Genomic DNA, 20,321 nt, shown 5'->3' on the forward strand with positions numbered 1-20,321 from the left:
TTCTATTCTTTTAAAAAAAATTTAAATGTTTTTATTTCTTTTTGAAACAGAGAGAGACAGAGCATGAGCAGGGGAGGGGCAGAGAGAGAGGGAGACACAGAATCCAAAGCAGGCTCCAGGCTCCGAGCTGTCAGCACAGAGCCTGATGCGGGGCTCGAACTCATGGACTGTGAGATCATAACCCGAGCTGAAGGAAGATGCCTAACCGACTGGGCCACACAGGCACCCCTATAATTCTATTCTCTTTAATGTGACACCAATTAATCCTTAACTATTTCTATTCCTCTCAAAAGTAATTTGTTAAATTCTCTTAAATTTCAAGTTAATAAACTTAACAGAATTTAACTTCATTCTCCATCCTCATAAACTCCCAACTCTAATGAAAGCCAAGGATATTCTCCTAAGACAAATTAACCAACACAAATACATGCAAAATTTTAACAACTAATTTTAAGAGATTCATAGCTTCCCTTAAAGCTGTTACTCCCTAATTTAGAACTCCTGCTCTAAGGAAAGTGGCACCTTTCTTCATAGTAGAAACCCTAGATCAGAGTGTAGTGGTTAATAACAGGTTCTAGATGGCTAAATGAGACTTGAGAAATATGTCAAGCAGTTGTAATACATGCATCTTATTTAGATCCTGATTTAAAAAAAAATGACAGGAAAATTTGAACACTGACCAGACAGTGATCTTAAGGAATTACTGTTTGCTTTTCTTTCAGGTACGATGATGGCATTGTAATTTTGGTTTAAAAAGGTCTTTATCTTTTAGAGATATATACTGAAACATTTATGGATGAAGTGACATGAGGCCTTGTTTGGGGATGTGGGTAGGGGTATAGATGAAACAAGAATGGGCATATGGTGGTAAATGTTAAAGTTGTGTGATAGGCACCGGGGAGTATGTTATACTTTTTTTTTTTTAAGTTCAGTTTATGTTTTAAACTCTCCATAGTAAAATGTTAAAAGAAATGCAGGCTTTGGAATCAAGTGGCCAAGTCTGAATCTCAGTTCTGCTTCCTATCAACTGTAGGACATTTGGCAAGTCCATGATCTCTCTATACCTCAAGTTTTCTCCTCAGTATAATGAAAATAATAATAGTACCTACCTCATGAGGTAGTAGTCAGGGTTACATGAGATGGTATACTTATTTCAGTATGTGGTACATAATAAATACTCTATAATTGCTAGTCATTACTTAGCTATTATGCTCCAATTAGGCAGTGAGGTAAGAGTTTTTATGTGAGAAAGAAGGGCTAAGTTTTGCTGCAAAGACTTTTCCCCCCAGAGAGCTTTCTTCTATTTGAGAACCTGTTACCAATCACTCCTGTTACCATTATAGAGATCAGGGCCAAAAGGATTCCCTTTATAGTTTTCCTATTTTGTCCCAAGGTAGATAAATAGTCCTGCTTTCATAAGCCTAGCACTAGAACATTCAAACAAAAATCAGATTAGAGCATTCAAACAAAAATTTACTGAAGGCTTACAACTAATAGGGGCATAAGCACAAGAGAGCCATGTAACTAGATCGTATGCTTCCAGGACATGCCTTGTGGCAGAGGCTACCTGTAAACCTCCAGCACTTAGGAGTAACCTTAAGCACATTTACCCTCTCAAAACAATGAAGTGAACAGTGACATGAATTTCTTCTCTCATGTGCTTTAGGTCCAACATCTCATTTACATGTTTTTTGTTTTTTTTTTTTCAACGTTTTTAATTTATTTTTGGACAGAGAGAGACAGAGCATGAACGGGGGAGGAGCAGAGAGAGAGGGAGACACAGAATCGGAAACAGGCTCCAGGCTCCGAGCCATCAGCCCAGAGCCTGACGCGGGGCTCGAACTCACGGACCGCGAGATTGTGACCTGGCTGAAGTCGGACGCTTAACCGACTGCGCCACCCAGGCGCCCCGTCATTTACATGTTTCTATTTGAATACTTTCTTCTAGTATAAAGACCCTAGGAAATTTCACCCCTGCTCTACTTTAGAAGAGACAACAGGGATGGACTGTGCCCTACAGGACATAACAGCATTATTGCCATCTCAATACAGTACAAGAGGTCCAATGTCATAAAGATGGGCCACATATACAGTCTAACAGAGGTCACTACCTTCTACATAGGAAAGGATATTTTTCTGATTCAAGGAAATAGGGGACAGAATGATAGTAGCAATGGGGACTTTGGAACTAGACCCTCTGCCAAGGGAAAATATTTCCAGGTTCTGGGATATGCTGACAAATAATGCTCACAAATAATAATGACAAAATGGTAGTGATGATAATAATGACTGTGATGGTAATGGTAACAGATACCATTATTTGGGCACTTTCTCTGTGCCAGGCCCTGTTCTAAGTGCTTTACATGGATTATCTCACCATTATTTTCAAAACTGCTCTATAAAGTAGTGAACTCTTTATTAGTCCTACTTTACAGATAAGGAATCTAAGGCACTGGGAAGATCAGTGTCACAAAGTTAATGTGGCAGAGCCAATTTTCAAAGCTGGAAGTTTGTTTCTAGAGTTCACACTCTTTCTGAGGAGAGAGTTTATTGCTCCAGTCAGGTAAAAAGTGTTCAGTATCATTCCCTTTCTTTAGCTAGTCATCCATTTCCACAATAAAACACATAGCCCACTTCATAAACTGCAGAAAACTGAGAGTGAATCAGGAAAGACAGGGAGGCCTCACAAATAGGCAAGTAGCCAACTGGGGCCCTCTCTTCTACGTGTGGGTAAGTGGTAGGGAGAAGCTTTGAGATGTATCATACTAGTATAGCAGGAGGAATATATCAATTATTATAATACAAGTAGAATCATGCAAATAAGTGCTATGAGGAGAACAGTGCTAATTCTACTTGGAGGGGCTGAAGAAGATCTTTCAAAAGGAGTAACATTTGAGTTGGGCCTTGAAGGATTACAATAGGTAGAAAACGAGGGAAAGGGAACTTCAGACAGAACACCTTACAGGAGTGAAAGATCATAGTTTGCCTAAGAAAATGTAAACTAAGAATAAAGTTTAGTGTGGCTTGAGCATAGGAACCAATTTTAGATGATAAGTGTGGGTAGTTGGAGATGAGGTTGTTAAGGTGGGTTGGGGCTGTATCATGAAGGCAATGAATGCCATGTTCATGAGTATGAACTTTATCACTGGGCTGAAGTGGGTATGACTTTTTTTGTTTACAGGGAAGTGGTATTATCAAATGCATTTTTAGAATATCCCTTTAGGTTCATTATTGAAAGTTGACTAGACTAGAGAGACTGAGGTAGGGAGACCAGATAGGATACTGCTGATAAGAAGGATCTAAATTAGAATACCAGCAGCAAAGAGAGAGAGATTCAAGAGATATTAAAGAGGGAGAATGGACAGTACTTAGATATGGAGGTGCGAAGGAGCCCATGATGTTAGTGAGCAGACTCATTGAAATACTTTATACAAGAGGAATAACAACTTTGGGGGTAAGATAATAGGGGTAAAGCACAGTGGTGAATAAAAGGATTTGGTGCCTTCTCAGAAGAGGGTTTAGACATTATACAGTAGACAAATGAGCTCTGGAATGAGATGGATGCAAATTGCTGCACTGTTGTTTAGAAGTAATGTGGATTGGGCAAAATACTTTCCCTCTGAGCATCCAAGGACTTCACTATAAAATGAATCTCAATTTACCAGCCTCAAATGGGAGGTGATAAGAATTAAAGGAGTATAAATTCATGTCTACTTATGATGGAAAGAATTAAAAAGATAATAAGATATGGAAACTAAGTGTCTATTAAAGGATGAATGAATACAGAAAATGTGATATATATATGTTCATATATGTGAATACTATTCAGCCTTAAAAAAGAAAGATATCCTGGGGCTCCTGGATGGCTCACTCGGTTGAGCGTCCGACTTCAGCTTAGGTCATGATCTCGCGATTTGTGAGTTTGAGCCCTGCATCTGGCTCTGTGCTGACAGCTGAGAGCCTGTAGCCTGCTTTGGATTCTGTGTCTCCTTCTCTCTCTGCCCCTCCCCCACTTGTTCTCTATCAAAAAAATAAAATAAAAAAAAGATATCCTGCCATTTGCAATGATATGGATAAACCTGGAAGATATTATGCTAAAGGGAATAAGGCAGACACGAAGTAAAAAAAACTGCATGATCTCATTTATATGTAGAATCTAAAAAAGTCAAACATATAGAATTGCATTGAGCCTGTAGATATCTATGGGTAGTATGGACATTTTAACAATATTAATGTTTCTAATACATAAACACAAAATATCTTTCCACTTATTTGTGTCTTCAATTTATTTCTCAATGTCTTCTAATTTTCAGTGCATAGGTCTTCAACTCCTTGGTTTAATTTTTTTATTAAGTATTTTTTGAGGCTACTGTAAATGGGAAGGTTTTTAAAATTTCTTGTTACTGAGTTTTAGGGCTTCCTTATATATTTTGGATATTAACCCCTTAACAGATATATGGTTTGCAAATATCATCTATTATGTAGGTTCTCTTCACTCTGTTGTTTTCTTTGCTGTGCATAAGCTTACACAGGTCTTCAACTCCTTGGTTAAACTTTTTCCTAAATATTTTTGATGCTATTGTAAATGGGATGGTTTTCTTAATTCCTTTTTACTTTTTTCTTTTTGGATAGTTCATTGTTAGTATGTAACATACGTTAATTTTGTATACTGATTTTGTATGCTGCACTTTACTGAATTTTCTTATTAGTTCTAACAATCTTTTGGTGGAGTGTTTAGACTTTTTTTCTATATAAAATCACATCATCCAGGGGTGCTTGGGTGGCTCAGTCAGTTAAGCGACTGACTTCAGCTCAAGTCATGATCTCACAGTTTGTGGGTTTGAGCCCTGCATCAGGCTCTGTGCTGACAGCTCAGATCCTGGAGCCTGCTTCGGATTCTGTGTCTCCCTCTCTCTCTGCCCCTCCCCAACTTGTGCTCTGTCTCTCTCCCTCTCTCTGTCTCTCTGTCTCTCTCTCTCTCAAAAATAAATAAACATTAAAATAAAATTTAAAATCATATCATCTACAGATAATTTTACTTCTTCCTTTCTTATTCGGACACTTATATTTTTTCTTTTTCTTGACTAACTTCTCTGGCTAGAACTACAAGTATTATGCTGAATAAAAGTGGACACAGTAGACATCCTTGTTCCTGATCTTAGAAGAAAAGCTTCCAGCTTTTCAACTTTGAATATAATGTTAGCTGTGGATTTGTCATATATGGCCTTTTTGATATTGAAGTACATTCTTTCTACACCTAATTTTTTGACAATTGTTGTCATGAAATAATATTGATGAATATGCTTTTTCTGGATATATTGAAATTATCATATAATTTTTATCCTTCGTTCTATCAATGTGATGTGTCACATTTATTGTTTGTTATAAAGAACTGTCCTTGTATCCATCCTAGGGATAAATCTCCATTGACCATGGTGTAAGATCCTTTTAATCTGTTGCTGAATTCAGTTTTCTAGTATTAATGTTGAGGATTTTTGCATCTATGTTCATCAGGGTTACCGACCTACAGTTTTCCTGTTTCATATTGTCCTTATTTGGTTTTGGTATCAAGGTGATGCTGACCTCATAAAAAGAGATATGATTATTCCCTCTTCTTAAAGTTTTTGTAATGGTTTAAGAAGGATTGGTATTAATTCTTCATTAATGTTTGGTAGAATTTTCCAGTGAATACATTTGACTGTGAAACTTTTCTTGGTTGGGAGGTTTTTGATTGTTGATTTAATTTTCTTACTCATTATTGGTCCGGTCAGATTTCTTATTTCTTCATACTTCAGCCTTGGTAGCTTGTATGTTTCTAGAAGTTTAGCCATTTCTTCTAGGTTATCCAATTTGTTGGCATTTAATTATTCACAGGTATCTCTTTAAGATTCTGTAGATTTCTGTGGTATCAGTTATAATGACTCCTCTTTTATTTATAATTTTATTTGAGCCTACTCTTTTTTCTTAGTCTAAATAAATGTCAATTTTGTTTATCTTGTAAAAAACACTTAATTTCTTTGAATTATTTTTCTATTTTTCTCTGGTCTTTATTCCTTTTATTTTCACTGTGATATTTACTTTTCCCTTTCTTCTGCCACCTTTGGTCTTATTTTGTTCTTTTTTCTAGTTCCTTGAAATTTAAAGCTAGGTTGTTTATTTGTGATCTTTCTTTTTTCTTAATGTAGGCATTTGACACTATAAACTTCCTTCCTAGAACAGCTTTTACTTTATCCCATAAGCTTTTGTATATGTATTTCTATTTTTATTTGTCTCATGATAATTTTTGTATTCCAATTTGATTTATTCTTTAATTGGTTTCCAAATATTTGTAATTTTATTCTATTTTTCCCCAGTTATTTATTTCTAGTTTCATACCATTTTGGTCAGAAAAGATACGTGGTACAACTTCAACCTTCTTAAATTTGTTAGGCTTTGTTTTGTGGCCCAACATATAATCTATCCTGGAGAATGTTCTGTGTGTGCTTTAAAAATGTGTATTCTTCTGCTGTTGAGTGGAATGTTAGGCATAGGTCTTTTAGGTCCATGTGGTCTATATTGTTGTTCAAGTCAACTATTTCCTTATTTTCCATATGAATGAGCATTTTTAAAAGTAAGTTATTAAAATCCCCTACTGTTATTTTATTGTTCTATTTCCCTCTTTATTTCTGTTAATATTTGCTTTGCATTGGATATTGTGTACATGTGTATTTACAACAGCTATATCCTTTGATAAATGACATAATAATTACTATATAATGACCATTTTTTCTCTTGTGACAGTTTTTGACATATATAGTTCATTTTTCCTTATATATAGGTATTGTCATTCTTACTCTTTTGTGATTATCACTTACATAGAATACCATTTCTAGTCCTTCACTTTTAGCCTATTTGTGTTCCTAATGCTAAAGTGAACCTTTTGTGGTCAAAATAGAGTTGAATCTTATTTTTTAATCTACTCGGACACTGTGTCTTTAATTGGAGAATGTAATCCGTTTCCATTTAAAGTAACTACAGGCATAGCAGATATATTGCAGGTTTGGTTCCAGACCACTGAAATAAAGTGAATATTACAAGTAAAGCAAGTCAAATAAATATTTTGTTTCTCAGTACATAGAGAAGCTAAATTCATACTACACTACATTATATGCAATATACATATACATATGCACTACATTATGTGCAATGGCATTATGTCTAAAAAGACAATGTCCATACCTTAATTTAAAAATATTTTATTGAAGTGACTCACTGAGTAGAAGGGAAAGACCATAAATAAAAGTATGAAAAATAAGTATATCGGTAAAAATCAGCCAAGGGATTCACAAAATAATAGGATGTAAAATATGATACCAGATACCTAAAATGTTGGGAGGAGAGGAGTAAAGAATGGGTTCAAACTTAAGTGATGATCAAGTTCATATAGACTGCTATATGCAGAAGAGGTTATATATACAAAGGTAAGGTAAACATATATCAAAAACCACTAATAACTATGCACACAATAAAGAGAAGTGAATCCAAGTATATCACTAAAGGAAACCATGAAAGAGCAAAAGAAGAATGGATCAGAGAAATAACTCCAAAACAAGTTACAAAATGGCACTAAATACGTATCTATCAATAATTACTTTGAATGTAAATAGACTAAATGCTCCAATCAAAAGAAATGGGGTAGAAAAATGGATTAAAAAACCAAGACCCATCTATATGCTGCCTACAAGAAATTCATTTCATACCTAAAGACATCTGTAGATTGAAAATGAGGGGATAGAGAAATATTTATCATTAAAATAGATGTCAAAAGGAAGCCATAGTAGCAGTACTTATATCAGACAAAATAGACTTTAAAAAAGACTGTAACAAGAGACAAACAAGGACACTTTTAAATAATAATAAAGGGGACCATCCAACAAGAGGATATAACAATTATAAATATGCACCCAACATGAGAGGGACCAAATACGTAAAACAGTTAACAACAAAGGAACAAATCAATAGTATTACAATAATAGTAGGGGACTTTAAAACCACACTTATATCACTGGACCGATTATCCAATTAGAAAATCAACAAAGAAATCGTGGCTTTGAATGACACAGTGAATGAGATGGACATAACAGATATATTCAGAACATTCCACATAAATAAAATACCAGAATACACATTCTTTTCAAGTGAACATGGGACATGCTCCAGAATAAATCACATATTTTTCCAAGTGCATATAGAACATTCTCCAGAATAGATCACATATTATGCCACAAAACAAGTCTCAACAAATTAAAAACGATTTAAGTCATACGATGTATCTTTTCTGACAATGCTATGAAATTAAAAATCAAAAGAGAAAATCTGGAAAGAGCACAAATACATGGAGGTTAAATAATATACTACTAACTAATAAATGGGTCAACCAATAGATCAAAAAAGAAATAAAAAATTACATGGAAACAAATGAAAATGAAACACAACAGTCCAAAAATCATTGGGATGTAGCAAAAGCAGTTCTAAGAGGGAAGTTTAGTGCAATACAGACCTGTCTCTAAAAGAAAAAGACTCAAATAAACAACCTAACTCTACATATAAAGGGGCTAGAAAAAGAGGAAATAAAACCAAAACCCTAGCAGAAAGAAGGAAACAAAGATTAGAGCAGATACAAATGATATAGAAAAAAAAAAACCCCTAAAAAAAACCCTATAGAACAGATCAATGGTTCTTTGAAAAGAAAAACAAAAATTGGTGAACCTTTTGCCATACTCATCATAAAAGAGAGAGAGAGAGAGAGAGAGAGAGAGAAAGGACTCAAATAAATAAAACAATAAATGATGGAGGAGAAAGAACCACCAACACCACAGAAATACCAACAAATGTCAGAGAATATTATGAGAAACTACATGCCAACAAATTGAACAACCTAGAGGAAATGGATAAATTCCTAGAAACATATAACCTACCAAAGCTGGATCAGGAAGAAACAGAAAACTGGAAGAGACCCATAACAAGCAAAGAAATTGAATCAGTAATAACAATAATAATAATAATAATAACCTCCCCCAAAACAGAAGTCCAGAACAAGACAACATTTAAAGAAGAGTTAATACCTATTCTCCAAATATTCCAAAAAATAGAAAAGGAAGGTAAACTTCCAAATTCATTCTATGAAGCCAGCATTACCATGGTACCAAAACCAGATAAAGACAGCACAAAAAAGAGAACTACAAACTGATATCTCTGTTGAACATAAATGCAAACATTTTCAACAAAATACTAGCAAACTGAATCCAACAATATATTTAAATAATCATTGACCACTATCAAGGGGGATTTATTCCAAGGATGGTTCAATGGTTCAATATTAGCAAATTAATCAATGTGATACATCACATCAATAGAGGAAAGAACAAAAATCACATGATCATTTCAAAAGATGCAGAAAAAAAAAACATCTGACAAACTACACACCCATTTGTGAAAACAACAACAAACCTCAACAAAGTAGGTCTAAAGGGAACAAACCTCAACATAAAGGTCTCATATGAAAAACTCACAGTGAATATCACACTCAATGGAGGGGGGGACTGAGAGAAATTTTCTCCTAAGATCATGAACAAGACAAGGATCTCCATTCTCACAAATTTTATTTAACATAGTACTAGAAGTCCTAGCCATAGCAGTTAGATGAGAAAAATAAATAAGAGGCATTCAAATTGGTAAGAAGTAAAACTTGCACTATTTCAAGATGACATGATATTATATAGAGAAAAATCTGAAGACTCCACCAAAAAACTGCTAGAACTGATAAATAAATTTAGTAAAGTTGCAGGATACAAAATCAATGTTCAGAAAAGTTGATACATTTCCACATAATAATAATGAAGCAGCAGAAGGAAAAATTAAGAAAACAATCCCATTTAAAATTGCACCAAAAATAATAAAGTAGGTTGGAATAAACTTAGCAAAAGAGATGAAAGCCCTGTACTCTGAAAACTGTAAAACACTGATTAAAGCACTGTTCTTTAGATGACACAAAGAAATGGAAAGACATTCCATGCTTAAGGACTGGAAGAATAAATATTGTTAAAATGTCTATACTACCCAAAACAATCTAGACATTTAATGCAATCCCTAACAAAACATCAGTGGTATTTCTCAAAGAACTGGAACAACCCTAAAATTTATATGGAATCACAAAAGACCCTGAATAGCAGCTACATCCAAAAGATTGAAACTGGACCAATTTCTTACACCATACACAAAAATAAACTCAGCATAGATTAAACACTTAATGTGAGACCTGAATTCCTAAAAATCCTAGAAGAGAGCACAGGTAGTAATTTCTCTGACATTGGTCACAACATCATTTTTGTAGATATGTCTCCTGAAACAAGGAAAATAAAAGCAAAAATAAACTATTGGGACTACATAAAAATAAAAGGTGCTGCACAGTGAAGGAAACAATCAGCAAAATTAAAAGGCAACCTGATGAATGGGAGAAGATATTTGCAAATGACATATTCAAATAAGTGTTAGTATCCAAAATATATAAAGAACTAATACAATTCAACACCTAGAAAACAAATAATCTAATTAAAAATGGGCAGAATAAATGAATAGACATTTCTTCAAAGAAGACATCCAGATGGCCAACAGACACATGAAAAGATCCTCAACATCACTCATCAGGAAAATGCAAATCAAAATTACAATGAGATATCATCTCAAACCTGTCAGAATGGCTAAAATTAAAAATAAAAGAAACAAGTATTGGCAAGGATGTTCAGAAAAAGGAAACCTCATTCACTGCAGGTGGGAATGCAAACTTGTACAGCCACTGTGGAAAACAGTATGGAGGATCCTCAAAAAGCTAAAAATAGAACTATCCTATGGTCCAGTAATTACACTACTGGGTATTTGTCCAAAGAATACAAAAACACTAATTCAAAGATACATGCACCCTTAAGTTTGTAGCAGCATTATTACAATAGCAAAATTGTGGAAGCAGCGTGTGTCCCTTGATAGATGCATGGACAAGGAAGATGTGGTATATATACACAATGGAATATTACTCAGCCATAAAAGAGAATGAAATTTTGCCATCTGCAATGATGTGGATAGAGCTAGAGAGTATTTTGCTAAGGGAAGTCGGAGTCAGTCTGAGAAAGAAAAATACTATATGATTTCACTCATTTGTGTAATTTAAGAAACAAAACAATCCAGCAAAGGGAGGGGGGAGAGAGAGAAAGAGAGAGAGGTGCAGGCAAACCAAGCAACGGACTCTTAACTGTAGAGAATAAACTGTTACCAGAGGAGAGGTAGATGGGGGGATGGGTGGAAAAGGTGATTAGGATTAAGGAGTGCACTTGTGATGAGCACCAGGTGTTGTATAGTGTTGAATCACTATATTGTACACCTGAAACTAATATAACACTTTATGTTAACTATTTTGGAATTTAAATAAAAACTTAATAAAAAATGCTTTATTGTTTAACAAATGTCAACCATCACGTGAGATTTCAGCAAGTCATAATCCTTATGCTGGAGGAGAGTCTGGGTTTATTGTTGATGGTTGCTGACTGATCAGGCTGGTGGTTGCTGAAGGTTGGGCTGGCTGTGGCAATTTGTTACTTTTTTTTAACATAATTTATTGTCAAGTTAGCTAACATAAAGACTATACAGCATGTTATTGGCTTCCGGAGTAGGTTCCCATGATTCATCACTTACATACAACACCAAGTACTCATACCAACAAGTACCCTCCTCAAAGTCCACTGCCCATTCCCCTCTCCCCCGCACCCCCTCCATCAGTCGTCAGTTTGTTCTCTATATTTAAGAGTCTCTTATGTTTTGACTCACTCTCAGTTTGTAACTGTTTTTTCCTTCCCTTCCCCCATGGTCTTCTGTTAAATTCCTCAAATTCCACATATGAGTGAGAACATATGATATCCGTCTTTCTCTGATTGACTTATTTCACGTAGCATAATACCCTCCAGTTCCATCCACATTGTTGCAAGTGGCAAGATTTCATTCTTTTTCATTTCCAAGCAGTATTCCATTGTGTGTGTGTGTGTGTGTGTGTGTGTGTGTGTGTGTGTGTGTGTGTATACCATACTAATTTTATCCATTCATCAGTTGATGGACATTTGAGTCCTTTCCATAATTTGGCTATTGTTGATAGCACATTGGGGCACCTGTGCCCCTATGAATCAGCATTCCTGTATCCTTTAGATAAATTCCTAGTGGTGCTGGGTCATACAGTAATTCTATATTTAATTTTTACTATTTATTTTTATTATTTATTTTTAATACTTTGAGGAACCTCCATACTGTTTTCCAGAATAGTTGCACCAGTTTTCATTCGTACCAATAGTGTAAGAGAGTTCCCCTTTCTCCACCTCCTTGTGAACATTTTTTATTTCATGTGTTCTTAATTTTAGCCATTCTGAATAAGTGTGAGGTGATATATTTCATTGTAGTTTTGATTTATATTTCCCTGATGATGAGTGACATTGAACATCTTTTCATGTGTCTGTTAGCCATCTGGATGTCTTCTTTGGAGAAGTATCTGTTCATGTCTTCTGGCCATTTCTTCACTGGATTATTTGTTTTGTGGGTGTTGAGTTTGGTAAGTTTGTTATAGATTTTGGATACTAACCCTGTGTACAATATGTTATTTGCAAATATCTTATCCCATTCCATTGGTTGCCTTTTAGTTTTGTTGTTTCCTCTGCTGTACAGCTTTGTATCTTGATGAGGTCCCAATAGTTCATTTTTGCTTTTAATTCCCTTGCCTTTGGAGACATGTCAAATAAGAAGCTGCTGTGGCTGGGACAAAGAGGTTGTTGCCTCCTTTCTCCTCTAGGATTTTGTGTTTTCCTGTCTCACATTTCAGTCTTTCATCCGTTTTGAGTTTATTCTTGTTTATGGTGTAAGAAGGTTGTCCAACTTCATTCTTCTGCATCTGCTGTCCCATTCTCCCAGCACCACTTGCTAAGGAGACTCTTTTCCATTGGATATTCTTTCCTGCTTTGTCAAAGATTAGTTGGCCATACATTTGCGGGTCCAATTTTGGGTTATCTATTCTGTTATATTGGTCTATGAGTCTGTTTTTGTACCCATACCATACTGTCTTGATGATTACGTCCTTGTAGTACAGGCTAAAGTCCAGGATTTTGATGCCTCCAGCTTTGGTTTCTTTTTCAACATTACTTTGGTTATTTGCGGGTTTTTTTTTTTTTTGGTGGTTCCATACAAATTTTAGGATTGTTTGTTTTAGTTATGAAAAGAATGCTGGTGTTATTTTTATTGTGATTGCATTGAATGTGTATATTGCTTTGGGTAGTATTGATATTTTAACAACATTTGTTCTTCCAATCCATGAATGTGGAATGTTTTTCCATTTCTTTGTGTCTTTTTCAATTTCTTTCATAAGTTTTTCTATAATTTCCAGGAAACATATCTTTTACCTCTTTGGTTAGGTTTATTCCTACATATTTTATGGTCCTTAGTGCAGTTGTAAATGGAATCAATTCCTTGATATCTCTTTCTGTTGTTTCATTATTGGTGTATAGAAATGCAACAAATTTCTGTACATTGATTTTATATCCTGCAACTTTGCTGAATCCATGTTATCAGTTCTAGTAGTTTTTTTGGTGGAGTCTTGAGTTTTCAACGAAGAGTATCATGTCATCTGCAAAAAGTGAAAGTTTGACTTCTTCTTTGACAATTTTGATGCGTTTTATTTCATTTTGTTGTCTGACTGCTGAGGGTAAGACTTCCAACACTATGTTAAACAACAATAGTGAGAGTGGACATCTCTGTCATGTTCCTGATCTCAGGGGGAAAGCTCTCAGTTTTTCCCCATTGAGGATGATATTAGTGGTGGGACTGTCACATATGGCTTTTATGATATTAAGGTATGTTCCTTCTATCCCGACTTTCTCAAGGTTTTGATTTTTTTTTTTTAATCAAGAAAGGATGCTGTATTTTGTCAAATGCTTTTTATTGCATCTATTGACAGGATGTTTCTTATCTTTTCTTCTATTAATGTGATGCATCACATTGATTGATTTGCAGATATTGAACCAGCCCTGCAGCCCAGGAATGAATCCCACATGACCATGGTGAATAATTCTCTTAATATACTGTTGAATTCGATTTGCTACTATCTTCTTGTGAATTTCTGCATCCATGTTCATCAGGGATATTGGCCTGTAATTCTCCTTTTTAGTGGGGTCTTTGCTTTTGGGAATCAAGATAATGCTGGCTTCATAAAATGGGTCTGGAAGCTTTCCTTCCATTTCAAGTTTTTGGAACAGCATGAGAAGAACAGGTATTAACTCTGCTTTAAATGTCTGGTAGAATTCCCCTAGGAAGCCATCTGGCCCAGAACTCTTATTTGTTGGGAGACTTGATAACTGATTCAATTTTTTTTTTTGCTGGTTATGGATTTATTCAAATTTTCTATTTCTTCCCGTTTGAATTTTGTTAGTGTGTGGGTGTCAACGAATTTGTCCATTTCTTCCAGATTGTCCAGTTTATTGGAATGTAATTTTTCATAGTATTCTCTAATATTTGTTTGTATTTTTGTGGTGTTGGTTGTGATCTCTCCCCTTTCATTAGTGATTTTACCTATTTGGGTTCTCTCTCTTTTCTTTTTGAGAAATCGGGCTAGGGGTTTATCAATTTTGTTTATTCTTTCAAAAAAACACTTATTAGATTCATTGATATGTTCTACTGTTTTTCTGAATTCTATATTGTTTCTTTCTGCTCTAATCTTTATTATTTCTCTTCTTCTGCTGGCTTTGGGGTTTCCTTGCTGCTCTGCTTCTAGTTCTTTAGGTGTAAGGTTAGGTTCTGTATCCAAATACAGATTTTTATTGCTTCTTGAGATAGATCTGGATTGTAACGTATTTTATTCATAGAATGGCCTTTGCTGCATCCCAAAGTGTTTGGATTGTCATATTTTCATTTTTATTTGCTTCACTATATATTTTTAATTTCTTCTTTAATTTCCTGGTTCACCCATTCATTCTTTAATAGGGTGCTCGTTAACTTCCATGAATTTGGAGGCTTCCCAAATGTTTTTCTTGTGGTTGATTTCATGTTTCATAGTGTTGTGATGTTAAAATATGCATGGTATGATCTCAATCCTCTTATATTTTGTGACCCAGTATGTGATCTATTTTGGAGACTGTTCAATGTGCACTCAAGAAGAATGTATATTTTGCTGCTTTGGGATGAAAAGTTCTGAATATATGTCAAGTCCATGTGGTCCAGTGTATCATTCAAGGCCATTGTTTCTTTATTGATTTCCTGCCATATGACCTGTCCATTGTTGTAAGTGGAGTTATTAAAGTCACCTACAATTACAGTATTATTATCAATAAGTTTGTTTAGGTTTGTGATTGACGTATATTTGGGCTTAAAAGTTGGGGGCATAAACATTTACAGTTATTAGCTCTTATTGATGGATAGACCCCTTAATTATGATATAAGGCCCTTCTTCATCTCTTGTAACAGTCTTTAATTTAAAGACTAGTTTGTCTGATATAAGTATGGCCATCCTGGCTTTCTTTTGACATCCATTAGCATGACAGATTGTTTTCCATCCCCTCACCTTCAATCTGCAGGTGTCCTCAAGTCTATAATGAGCCTCTTGTAGACTGGCTGTGGGAATTTCCCAAAATAAGACAATCATGAAGTTTGCTGCATTGATTGACATTTCCTTTCACAAACCATTTCTCTTTAACATGCAATGCTCTTTGATGGCATTTTACCCACAGTAGAGCTTATTTTTTCCTGGTAAACATGGAGTTTATTGGTATTGTTTGGTATAACTTTATCCCAATCCAGGCATGTTAACAATCCTTTAAAAATCATGCTACATTACTTTGGAGGAAGATACCTCCAGCTTAACGTGTTTAATGTCAGATAATTGTAATCTTTTAAAACATTTTTCACTGCCTCTGATTTTTAACACAGTGAGCATCAGTCTAATGTCAATGTGAATGCACATTAACCAGGTAATGGCTTTCTAAAGTGATTCCTTCACAGATAGCAAATGGCATATTCCTGGAACTGTGTATGAGAGACAAAAGGGAAGCTGCGCGTGCTGCCAATATTTTATGGATTATCTCCCTCTTGTAAGTAGTGTCCACTCTTTTTTTATTAAAAATTTTTAATGTATATTTATTTTTGACAGAGAGAGAGACAGAGCATGAGCGTGGGAGGGGGAGAGAGAGAGGGAGACACAGAATCCGAAGCAGGTTACAGGCTCTGAGCTGTTAGCACAGAGCCCGACGTGGGGCTTGAACTCACAGACCGTGAGATCATGACTTGAGCCGAAGTCAGACACCCAACCGACTGAGCCACCCAGGCACCCCAAGCAGTGTCCACTCTTTGATTAACAATTGTAAATGACCCAACTGGAGAGAACACTCAAGAGAATAAGCAAAGAGAACTGGAAAGCTATGAAAATTCAATGCCTGGCTGAGCCTTGAGGGGCATCCTAGGCTGGATGTGTTGATCACAATGACCATGATATCATTGTACAGAGGCTGACATGGACACCAGGAAGGGGGGACATTGAAGGCAGATGAGAAATGGAAGTGACTGCATCCTAGAAACCTCCCCAAACACTTTGGGTGTTGGTGGGGTTATTTTGTGTGAAACTTGGTATCAATCTGTCTCACACTGAGCTAAGGAAATAAGTATAACAGGGAGTTTTCCTGTTTCTTGATTTCTCCTATATCTGGGTTTACAGTTAGGTGGAAGACAACTTTAAAGTGAACACGGTAAGCTTCCTTATGGTGGTGGTATTCAGAAAGGAAGAATGAAAGAATAAGCTGGCCTGAAACAGTGCATGCTAACATGGTCAGGAGAACTTAGAACCCATATGAGCCTTTTTTACCCAGGGAATGAATGTATTCCTGCTACTTTTCTCTGTTTCATAAACTTTCCTGTGGCTTTGGCTCACCACTTTTACATAAAACCATATTGCAGGAGTTGTACAGGCAAACTAATTGCACATTCAGTTTATTACCATATGCAAGTACTGTGCCAATACATTTATGTGGTAAGTAGGAGGCTGAGAATATCCCAAAAGCCCAGGCAGCCATTGGCTGCCAGGTAAGACAATCTCTCAAGGAACTCAGCAGCAATCATGCTCAGTAAGGGCCACTCACTTATTCAAGACTTCTTGATTGGATCCAATATGTGGAGGGCACCAAAGAAGTCAATCCATCCTTCTAGTTGACACTCTTCTAGTTAATACAGTTCATGATTTTTCAACTTGTGTCCCCCTGTCAGATACTTTCTTTAACATTAATGGTGACATTATTTTGCAGACATTCACTTAGCATCTCTTTTAGTATCTGTGATCTGAAGGCTATTATGTTTCTGGGTCAGAGAGCCTGAGTTGAGGCTCTGGGGATTCAAGAACTGGGTTCCACAGCTCGTCTTCTTCTCTGGGGCCGTAGATCAGGGCATACCATTGAAAGACAGTCCATCTTCCAACACACCTGCATGCAGGCCACTGACTTCATAGCCATTGTCAGTGGCAGAGACATCAGGTGGCACATCCAATTTGGCGTAGGTAAGTCAGGTGGACTCAGACTCCCTGGTCCAGCTCTTGTAGTAACAGGACTTGCTGGCATTGGCCCAACTCCTACCACAGTTTATGCTCCCATGCTGTGGGATGTCACAGTGCGCCCTGTGACTGGAGGGCTCAAGGCTCCAAAGGTGCTTAGCCCCTGTGGTGCATCCCAGGCCCCCAATCAGGTAGCAGTGGCTGTGACTTTAGGTTCCTGTGCCCGCCTGTGCAACATTCAGGCACCCAGCTCCTCCTGCACTTGCTGCACCCCCCACAGTAGAAGTTCCTTCAAAATTGGATTCAATCCTCTCAAACATTGTCACTGCTTTATCAACTAAGTTTATTGATATTCAAAATCCTTTGTTGTCATTTCAAAATCTTTACAGCATCTTCACCAGGAATAGATTATCAAGAAATCACTTTCTTTGCTCATCCATAAGAAGCAACTCCTCATCTATTGAAGTTTTTCTTTAAAAAAAAGTTATAATGTTTTATTTATTTTTGAGAGAGAAAGACAGAGTATGAGCAGGGGAGGGGCTGAAACAGAGGGAGACACAGAATCTGAAGAAGGCTCCAGGCTCTCAGCTGTTAACACAGAGCCCGATGCAGGGCTCAAACTTGTGAACCAAGAGATCATGACCTGAGCCAAAGTCAGATGCTTAACTGACTGAGCCATCCAGGTGCCCCTCATCTGTTGAAGTTTTATCGTGAAATTGCAGCAATTCAGTCACTTCCAATTATAGTTCTCTTACTATCTCCACCACATCTGCAGTTACTTCCTCCACTGAAATGTTGAACCCTTCAATGTCATCCATGAGGGTTGGAATCAACTTCTTCAAAACTCCTGTTAATGTTGACTTTATGGCCTCTTCCCATGACCAAAAATGTTCTTAATGACATCTATAACGGTGTTTTCTTTCCAGAAAGTTTTCAATTTACTTTGCCCAGGTCCGTCAGAAGAATCACTCTGTATGACAGCTATAGCATTACAAATGTATATCTTAAAAAATAAGACTTGAAAGTTAGTATTACTCCTTGATCCAAGGGCTATAGAATGGATGTCATGTTAGCAGGCATGAAAACAACATAAATCTTATTGTACATCTCTAACATACACAGCTTTTGGGTGACCAATGGATACTGACAATGAGCAGTAGTATCTTGATAGTATTCTTTTTCTCAGTGTATGTCTCAATAGTGGGCTTAAAATACTCAGTAAACCATCTGTTTATAAAAACAGATGTGCTGTCATCCAGACTTTGTTGTTCCATTTATAGTGCACAGGCAGAGTAGATTTAGTGTAATACTTAAGACTGCCTTAGGATTTTTGGAATTGTAAATGAGCATTGGTCTCAACCTAATGGCACCAGCTACATTAGCCCATAACAAGGGTAAGCCTATCTTTTGAAGCCAAGCATTGATTTCTTCTCATCTAGCTATGCTACATGGCATCTCCTTCCAATATAAGGTTGTTTCATCTACACTGAAAATCTGTTGTTCAGTGTTGCCACCTTCACTAATTATCTTACCTAGATCTGGATGACTTGATGCAACTTCTACATCAGCGCTTGCTGCTTCACCTTCCTCTTTTCTGTTATGGCAAAGGCTTCTTTCTTTAAACCTCATGAACCAAAGAATATCCAATGGAATAAAGACAGTCTCTTCAGCAAATGGGAAAACTGGACAGTGACATGCAGAAGAATGAATCTGGAACACTTTCTTACACCATACACAAAAATAAATTCAAAATGGATGAAAGACCTAAATGTAAGACAGGATGCTATGAAAATTCTTGAGGAGAAAACAGGCAAAAACCTCTTTGACCTTGACTGTAGCAACTTCTTACTCAACACGTCTCCAGAGGCAGGGAAAACAAAAGCAAAAATGAACTACTGGGACCTCATCAAAATAAAAAGCTTCTGCACAGCGAAGGAAACAATCAGCAAAACTAAAAGGCAAGTGACAGAATGGGAGAAGATATTTGCATATGATACATCAGATAAAGGGTTAGTATACAAAATCTATAAAGAACTTATCAAACTCAACACCCAAAAAGCAAATAATCCAGTGAAGAAAGGGGCAAAAGACATGAATAGACACTTCTCCATAGAAGACATCCAGATGGTCAACCAACACATGAAAAAATGCTCAACATCACTCATCATCAGGGAAATACAAATCAAAACCACAATGAGATACCACCTTACACCTGTCAGAATAGCTAACATGAACAACTCAGACAACAACAGATGTTCGCAAGGATGCAGAGAAAGAGGATCTCTTTTGCATTTTTGGTGGGAATGCAAGCTGGTGCAGCCACTCTGGAAAACAGTATGGAGGTTCCTCAAAAAACTAAAAATAGAACTACCCTATGACTCAGCAATTGCACTACTAGGTATTTATCCAAGGGATACAGGTGTGCTGTTTTGAAGGGACACTTGCATCCCAATGTTTATAACAGCACTAGCAACAATAGCCAAAGTATGGAAAGAGCCCAAATGTCCATCGATTTTTGAATGGATAAAGAAGATGTGGTATATATATACAATGAATATTACTCGGCAATCAAAAAGAATGAAATCTTGCCATTTGCAACTACTTGGATGGAACTGGAGGGCATTATGCTAAGTGAAATTAGTCAGTCAGAGAAAGACAAAAATCATATGACTTCACTCATATGAGGACTTTAAGAGATGAAACAGATGAACATAAGGGAAGGGAAGTAAAA

At 36.3% G+C, this 20,321-nt stretch overlaps 1 protein-coding gene and 1 pseudogene across 8 annotated transcripts in view; both read right to left on the reverse strand.

Annotated features, from left to right (window-relative positions):
• The window catches only part of OPHN1 (oligophrenin 1), a 541,657-nt gene that overhangs the window by 52,292 nt on the left and 469,044 nt on the right, over window positions 1–20,321 (reverse strand). The gene's annotated exons all lie outside the window — the stretch shown is intronic.
• Window positions 17,265–18,408, reverse strand: LOC131502970 (brain and acute leukemia cytoplasmic protein-like; annotated as a pseudogene).

The sequence above is a fragment of the Neofelis nebulosa genome, chromosome X, assembly GCF_028018385.1.
Source record: "Neofelis nebulosa isolate mNeoNeb1 chromosome X, mNeoNeb1.pri, whole genome shotgun sequence".
NCBI classification, from domain to species: domain Eukaryota; kingdom Metazoa; phylum Chordata; class Mammalia; order Carnivora; family Felidae; genus Neofelis; species Neofelis nebulosa.